The sequence below is a fragment of the Zalophus californianus genome, chromosome 4 (assembly GCF_009762305.2).
Source record: "Zalophus californianus isolate mZalCal1 chromosome 4, mZalCal1.pri.v2, whole genome shotgun sequence".
Taxonomy (NCBI): Eukaryota; Metazoa; Chordata; class Mammalia; order Carnivora; family Otariidae; genus Zalophus; species Zalophus californianus.
The window spans coordinates 156286435-156295391 of NC_045598.1; the positions used below are offsets into that span (position 1 = coordinate 156286435).

General features: G+C 41.5%; 1 pseudogene; it reads left to right on the forward strand.

Annotated features, from left to right (window-relative positions):
- The first annotated feature begins 7913 nt into the window (after window positions 1–7913).
- On the forward strand, window positions 7914–8439 carry LOC113925565 (annotated as a pseudogene).
- Window positions 8440–8957: the final 518 nt, after the last annotated feature.

The following is an 8957-nucleotide window of genomic DNA, read 5'->3' on the forward strand; positions in this document are numbered from 1 at the left end:
ACTCTCTTTGAGACAAGTTGAGCTTGTCATCTTAAGTAAGATTTTAAAATTTCTCCTCAGATTTCTTTTTTCCCCTCTTCAATGTACAAGCTCTATAAAATGAACTTATTTCTTTTAAAGGTCTCTTTCTTCATCTCCAATCGGGGATGATCATATCCTCACACCTCACATGTAGATCATGTTTTTTTCCCTCCTACATGTGTATGTAATAATATAATCTTCATTTAATTATAGCTCATGCCCACTAGCTAAGGATTTGCTGACATACTTCACCCAAAATCACAACATCACTGTGGGAGCTTGAGGAGAGAAAAGTTTTTGTTCAAATGGATTATCTTCTGCTGCTCGCACAGTACTACTCTTGATCTCCAAAATACATCTATGGGAAAGCAGACTAGTAACTTTTTGATGGTGGTAGCTGACTATCAGTTATTTTCTAAATGTCCTCATTAATAACGATTTTCCAAAATACTTTTCATCAATTAGTACATTTAATAATAATAATTTTGCTTAATCCAAAAGGGTTTCATAGAAGACAAAGAGTAAGTAGGCTCCCCAAAGTTTGAAGAAAATGTTATAGGAGAAAATTATGCAATTGAGAAAACGTTATGCATTCATTTTTCTTATGGTTAGGAAAAGACTCATTTTTCACAATTTATGGTAACACACTTTAATCCAGTCATTTACTGGGAAGTCTCTTTAGTGCCAAGCATGAGGAGGTTACAAAGATATACAAGCTAGTTTCCCTATCATCAGGAAACTCTGTTTAATAGAGGAAAAAGACACATAAACAAATGGTGACATTGCAATGTTGGGTACGTTATGGTCAGGGAAGGACAGGCTTCTATGGGAGTTCAGAAGAGAGATCTCTAAGCCAGACTCACAGTTAGGAAGCGTACCTAAATTCTAAAACAAAACTGGCTAACATTCACTGTTTGCTATGTGCTAGGGACTCTTAAGTGTATGACACATATCAGCACATTTACTCTTCACCAAATGCCCACCATTACCCCATTATCAAATGAGACCTTTGGAAAATTAGTGACTTGCCCAATGCTACACAGCTCTGAAGATGCTGGGTTAGAATCCAGAATAAGGTCATTACACACAATAATGGCCCTTCAAAGATGTCCATGTCCTAACTCCCAGGATCTGGGTATTTTACTCTACATGGCAAAGGGGAACTAAGGTTTCAGATGGAATTAAGACTGTTGACCCATTGGCCTTAGATAGGGAGATTATGCTAGATTATCCAGTGGGCCAATGCAATCCCAAGGGTCCTTAGAAGTAGAAGAGGAAGGCAGAAGAGATGGCGGGGGGTAGGAGGTAAGGATATGAACTACAGAAAACAGAAAGAGATGCAGCACTGCTGGTTTCGAAGAGGAAGAAAGGGATCCCAGAGTCAAGAAATGTGGTCAGCATCTAGAAGCTAAAAAAGGCAAGGAAACATTTTCTTCTAGAGCCTCCAGAAAGGAAAACAGCATGCTGACACCTTGATTTCAACCCAGTGAGACCCATTTCAGACTTTGGAACTCCAGAAATATAACATAATAGATTTGCATTTTTTAAACCGCAAGTTTGTGGTAATTTATTACAACAGTAATAGGAAACCAATACATAGACCCAAATCTTTCTCATTTTAAAGCACAAGGTCTTGATTCCAGAACCCTCTTCTGAGTTCTAAGTTGGAAGACTGTAAGCCAGTATTTTTGCATGTATAGCTTAAAATATTTTGTCCTGAATTCTTACCTATAGATCCTACGAGCCATACATAGATATACTTGCAAAGTATGTTTATGATTATGTTGAAGGCCAAGACTGTATCATGAACATGTTTAAAGAAATGGAAACAGAGAAAATTATATCTAAATATGCAGGTAGAAAAAGTTGTCTGCTGGGTACTGGGGCAGCATATGAAATTTTAAGAGTGAATTAAAATAAATGGAGTGGCTGTAAAATATTCTGAACTGCATTCAAAAAGATAATTATTAAATTCAAAGTATGCTTAGCATTTTTATGTTACATTCTGCCTCTGACAGGTTTGGGTATTCCAAATAATTTCTTTCAAATCAAAAGGAGAATCAATGCTCCCTTCTTACCCTGTGATTCAAATACCAATGTCTTCACAGACCACATCTTTTATTTCCATTTAAAAAGCACCCCTACCCAAACCCTTATCCTCCATAGGGGTGATCAAGAAATATTTCATTTTCCCTTGCCTGGTGTTAAGAACTTTTACATCCAAAATGATTCAGAAATACTGCTATTGATTAATCCTTATGTGGTTTTAGAGGTTGAATTCCTGCTATAGCAAATTCCAGGGTAATTAAAATGTTATGATGATAAGACTCATCGATCTAGGAGCCCATTTGTTTCAAGAAATTCTTTTTTGTTTTTTTAAAGATCTTATTCATTTATTGGAGACAGAGAGAGCATGAGAGGCGGGAGGGTCAGAGGGAGAGGGAGAAGCAGACTCCCCGTTGATCAGGGAGCCCAATTCGGGGCTCTATCCAAAGACCCTGAGATCATGAGTCATGATCTCTTCGGAAGGCAGATGCTTAACCAGTTGAGCCACCCAGACTCCCTGTTTCAGGAAATCCTAATAAAACAATTTGGAGTTCAGTGACAATGGGATTTGATCAATATTTTCATGTCTTTGTGAAAAGTATGGAGGTCAAACTGATGATCTGACACAGAGATACAAAATTTGGGATTAAAGATCATGATATTTCCAGGATTCTCTTATCCCATCAAACTACACAATCTCTACTGCTGGTGCTGCCATTCATACTAAAATGTCTTAGTTCCTGGTTCTGGTACACTAAGAAGGGCAGTAGTGGATTCACGCCCATGAAGTCCATCCACACCATCACCCAGAAGCAGCTTAGTAGAACATTGGAAGGGCCTGCTGAAGACTCAGTTATGGCACCAACAACACTGAATGGATAAGGCAAGATGCAGTTATGCTTTAAGTTAACAACCAAGATAAAGCAATGTTTCCTCAATAAGCAGAATATACAAGAGGTAGAGACGAGAGTAGCTTCTTCTCACTATGGCACCTAACAATTCCCTTCAGAATTTTTGCTTCCCCTGCAACTTTGAACTCTTGTTGGTTTGGAGGTCTTGGTTCTTACAAGAGAAATGTTTCCATCCTGAGACACAACAAAAGTTCCATTGAAATGGAAGCTGAAATGTTTGGCCATTCCAGGTTCCTTGTGCTTCTGAACCAATAGGCAAAGAGTAGGACCACCCTTCTGGCTGGCATGACTAATCCCCACTACCAAAGGTGAATAGATTGCTACACAGTGAGGGTGAGGAGGATTCTATCTGGAACCCGAGGAGTTCTCTGAGGTTCTTCTTGATTTTATTTTTATTTTTTTAAAGATTTTATTTATTTATTTGTCAGAGAGGGAGGGAGAGAGGTAGAGCACACACAAGCAGGGGGAGCGGCAGGGAGAGGGCGAAGCAGGCTCCCTACTGAGCAGGGAGCCCGATGTGGGGTTCCATCCCAGGACCCCAGGATCATGACCTGAGCTGAAGGCAGACGCTTAACCGACTGAGCCACCCAGGCGTCCCCTATGAGGTGCTTCTTAATACTCATATATCCAAGAATAAAAGATAATGAAAATTTACAAAAAAAAAAAAATCAGGGCTACTGAGGATGCAGACCCTTTGGGAATGAAAGTTTGAGTCACCCTTTCAGGTAAATAACTCCGATCAACCGAGATTCTGGCTAAGGACAAAGAAAACATGGAAGAGTAGAGGGAGAAGGAAGGCCAACAGCTTCTTGTGGCCATTTATAGACATGAGGACTCTAACAGTTAGGCATATTTCCTTCCTCGCTTGTTATGTGTATCTGTATATATTTGTGTATATATGTGGGTGTGTATACCTACTAATATAGGTAATAACATAATATCTACTAAACTAGTACACATGCTAGTTATTAGTTAATTATTACGATGTGTGTGGGGGGGTATTTATAATCCCCTCTCCTCCTCTCCTTTCCCTTATTATTATTATATATGAAGATTGACGGTGTTAATTAACTTTATGATTCACCTGTAGGTAAAAAAATACTCAGCACCGCGACTGTATTTCAGAAGTAGTTAGTGTAGCCTAGAGATATCTACCGTGATTGTCTCATAAAGATGGATTTAATAACTTTTGAAATTTTTTATTTCTTCCTTTTGAGGAGAAGATGAGAAATGTTTTTAGTTGTACAAAAACTAGTTGCCCTTTGTTAGGTGAAAGCATAAAGAAGTCTTTGTTATCGTTTAAAATGTGTAGAAAGGTGGTTATGAATGCTGAGTAGCTAAAGAGATGAACTCTGACAGTCATTAAATTTTTGTGTATTCTGCTGTCATTGGGTGGAGTGTTCTAGAAATGTCAATTTTATCTAGTCAATAGTGTCATTTGGGACTTCTATATCCTTGACGAATTTCTGCCTACTTGTTTATTCTATTAATTACAAGAGAAGTGTTGAAGTCTCCAGCAGTAGAGTATAGAGAGTGGGTTAAAATTGAGACACAATAGTTTAATAACTGACACAGTGTATCCCTTGGCTACTCTCTTCTCTAAGCTAAAGAAAGAGAGAGCTTTGAAAAAAAAAGAGGGAGTCAAGAGCTTCCAGTGCTCCAGAGAGATTAAATAAGATGAAGTCCATGAAGAGTTTATTTGTCCAGAGGCCTTCTAGTGAAGTGGGTAAGGCAGATGTTGGATTGTATTAGATTGAGAACTAAACAAAAGATGAGAAATTAATGGAAAGTGGGTATTGACTAAACTTTGGAGGGTGTTAGCAGCAAAGTGAAGAAGATAGAGGTTGGAAAAGCAAAGGGACTAACCTTTGCCAAGAGTTTCCTGTGGGCTAAGAGGTTTGTTAGGTTCTGCGTGTACTTTATTTTATTGCATCCTTACAACAGCCCAATGAGGTATTATTGTCCCCATTTTATAGATGGACAGAGTAAGGCTTAGAAAGATTAAGTAACTCGCTAAAAGTCACACAATTAGGTGGGGCACCTGGGTGGCTCAGTCAGTTAAGTGTCTGCCTTTAGCTCAGGTCATGATCCCAGGGTTCTGGGATCAAGCCTCACATCGGGCTCCCTGCTCAGTAGAGAGTCTGTTTCTCCCTTTCTCTCAACCTCTGCCTCTCCCCTGCTCATGCTCTCTCTCTCCCTCTCTCAAATAAATAAAAATAAAAATCTTTAAAAGTCACACAACTAGGGTACTAGTTTGATGAACAAGCAGCATGGGCACCATCGCACACATGGACTGTTTCGGACACTCAGCATCTACCACCCCCTTCTGGTAACAATCTTGAATTGCAATAGGGAAACCACGTTCTCTACTTTCATCCCATAGACTTCAGGTAACCCAGGAGTGGACGTGTGGCCTAAGCCTCAATCAACACAGCACGTATCACTTGCATTCTCTTTGCAATCATTTTTAGAAAATAACCCAAGGACTGGCATGAATGGGGCAATGACCCAAACCCTTCAAAATCTAAGCCTATAAACACAATTCTGGAATTTTCACTTGAACTATCAGGAAAGCAGCTACTCTTTTTGGAGGGAAGGTTAGAACTGAGAAGCTGTTCTGCGTTCTACAGTCATCTTGCCTGCCCCCGACGCGCCCCCCCCCCGCCCCCATTAGAAGAGAGCCTAGCAGAGAATGAAACCAACACTGCAGAAATCAGAGCAGTGAAGATGGACAGAAACCAGGTCCTGGTGACATTATCTGAGCCACTGAATCCGGCTGCCCCTTGACGAGACAACCCTAGATCTTCAGCAATCTCCACAAATCCCCTTTCTAGTTCAGTCAGTTATAACTGATTTCCTGCCTCAACCTCTACTTCTACCCAAAAGAATCCTAATAGATATAAGGTTTCTCTCTCTGGATAGGGATGACTTGAACATGTTTGTAGGTGGGAAGGAGGCTAGTTGAGAAGAAAATTATTTAGGAGATTATAACATAAGAGAAGTGAGTAACAGAGTTTATTTATTTAACTGAGGTAATACACGTCATCCTATATTTTATTCCTGTTATATGTACAACCCTATTGCTATCGAGAGAAAGGGCCTCTGAGACAAAGTAGGAGCTCAATATCCCAAAGAATGATTATATGCCATCCCACATATTTATATGGCTGGCTCCTACTCTGCCTTCAAGAATTAGCTCAGTGGTATCAAACTCTAAAACGGTGTCCCCTTAATTTTTCCTCAGCCCTTTCCCACCCTTAAACTAAATTAAGGGCCTCTCTTTGACATCTCATAATGTTTCCTGCATATGGGGATCAGAGTCCTTTGAACAACCACCACGTGGTCACTTGATTGCTGGAACCCTGAAGGGCACCCCTTGACTGGTAAGCTCCATTAAACCATGATGGAGGCAGGGTGGAGAGAGAAGCAAGACCTGAGAAGAAACGAGGTAACTCCTACCCTCTCAAACACCTTCTCTTTTCAGCCCTGTGTATGCTAATGAAAGAGTCTGTGATTTACAGTTCTGATATAATGAAAAGCATTAGAACAGACTCACTTTTGGGTAATGTCTACAGTGTGCTTTATTAACAGCCTTTTTGGTCTGGCTACACTTATCAAGCTTTGAGGCTGAAGGGAAAATACATTGCACGTAATTTACATAAAGTTAGAGGCTTAGGAAGAACCGTTTCCATCTGACTGCATGCGGTATTGTGGAAGGAGACAAACAGGCGAGCACATGCCATGAGTTTACTCTTAGTCTCCCCATGTGTTTCAGGGGAAAAAAAGCCTCCATCATTTCTGAGTTCTTACTTTTACCTGGTATGCTGCTGAAATTGAGAACTGACTAGAGAAGGCAGGGGTCCGTGGCTTTCTTTGTCTGTGGGTTGCCCTTTCAACAAATCCCCTGACATTTTCACTAGACTGAAGAGAGATGGCACAAAATGCACGTAGCCACGGCAGGACAGTGAGGTGGGATGCAGGCAAAAGCTTTTCCTGGACCATCATAGAATTACACTGAGTAAATTTGAAAACTATACATTTTTTTCCAGCTCTGTTTTGCTGTGTATTTTCCTTATAATAAAGATGATTTTTTTTTTCAGATATGGCTATAGTTTGGTCAGCATGAAGGGTGGGGAGATGTCCTCATAAGGCTGGGTAAGAAACAAGGAATAGCAACTTACTGTATAAAATTTCTCTAAGGTATTTTTTTATCCCCCCTCCCTTGGTCCAGTAGGAGTGCCCTTCACTCAGCTAACACTTAGTAGGGAAAGAATTCTCAAGTGAGAAAAAGGGCAAAGAAGAGAGGGAAGATACAGGTTGCTAGTTATGTACTTATAGAAAGATAATCCCCTGGCTTTAAATAGATATGTACATACAAATATGAACAAACAAAAAAATACAAACCCTTGGATCATAAGGGGATTTCTGGGAGCCCCTTTATCCTTCTCCCTCACCCAAGGGCAGAGGGCATGAGTCTGCTTTCTAAAATTATTAGTTTTGGCCAACCCTGCAGCCACAAGCATGAAGTTGGGTGATTACCCACAAAGTGAATGTCAGAGGAAAAATTCAAAGTTCCCACTCTCTGAACTTCATGTATAATCTCCTATAATTAGGGTTACATGCTTTCTTGTTCTCTTTTAACTAGTATGTTGGGGTAAAGGAGGGGGCTCCCTCCTGAAATGGTTCAAGAAATTATAAGGTGGACTCGTAGTTTAAAAAGAGGGGGGAAAGTGTCATCTGGTCTAGAAGCAAAAGACAAAGGCATACAGACCCCAGGGAAATACCAGTTCCTACACTACCATGGGAGATATTGTCCAGCCCAGGTCCGGGCTCTAGGTTCTTTGCTCTAGCCATCCCCTATGTCTTTGGTATCCTGACAAAAATCATCATCCCCGGGCAGAGGAAGCCTTCAAGGTTTTGCGGGCGACTTGGGACATTGTCAGCAACCCTGAAAGGTGGAAGGAATATGAAATGAAACGAATGGCAGAGAATGAGCTGAGCCGCTCAGTGAATGAGCTTCTGTCCAAGCTGCAGGATGACCTCAAAGAGGCAATGAATACCATGACGTGCAGCCGGTGCCAGGGCCAGCATAGGAGGTTTGAAATGGACCGGGAACCTAAGAGTGCCAGATACTGTGCTGAGTGTAATAGACTGCATCCTGCTGAGGAAGGAGACTTCTGGGCAGAGTCAAGCATGTTGGGCCTCAAGATCACCTATTCGGCACTGATGGATGGAAAGGTCACAGAGTGGGCTGGATGCCAGCATGTGGGAATCTCCCCAGATACCCCCAGATACCTCCAGAGTCCCCTATCACATCTCATTCGGTTCTCGGATTGCAGGCACCAGTGGGCGGCAGAGAGCCACCCCAGATGCCCCTCCTGCTGACCTGCGGGATTTCTTGAGCCGGATCTTTCAAGTACCCGCAGGCCAGATGTCCAATGGGAAAACTATACGTTTTTAAAAAGTACTTTAGCTCAGTCTAGCCAGTCAATATGAAGGCGAGGAGCGAACCGTCAACCACGTATTCAGTCATGTCACCTTCAGCTTGATTCTTTCCTCAGTCAGTCTAGGTTAACATTCACTGCCATCAGCACAGTGTTTGAGAAACGGGGAGGATGTGAAACACACAGCAGAACGTGACACAAAGTAACACGTGAAATTGGCTCTGTGAATTATCAAGGGTGAGTCGTGCTTCTATTTGTTATGCTAAAGTATACTCCTCAGAAATTGCTCATTGAGATGGACACACAAAGCAAAGAGCAGCCATAACGCCATCTCTCTCTTGGCCCAGGTTCTCCAGAAAGATGAGCCTAAGGTAAGGATTCAGGTAGGGATGCTTTCTTGGAGGAGTGTGAGCCTAGCAGGAGGTGAGGGGGCAGAAAAGTGGAAGAGAGACACAGAAAGATACAAAGCAGCGCTGTGTGATCTGTGACTATGCTGGCTGGCCCTTTAATGAGTCACAGAGAGATGTGGCGGGTC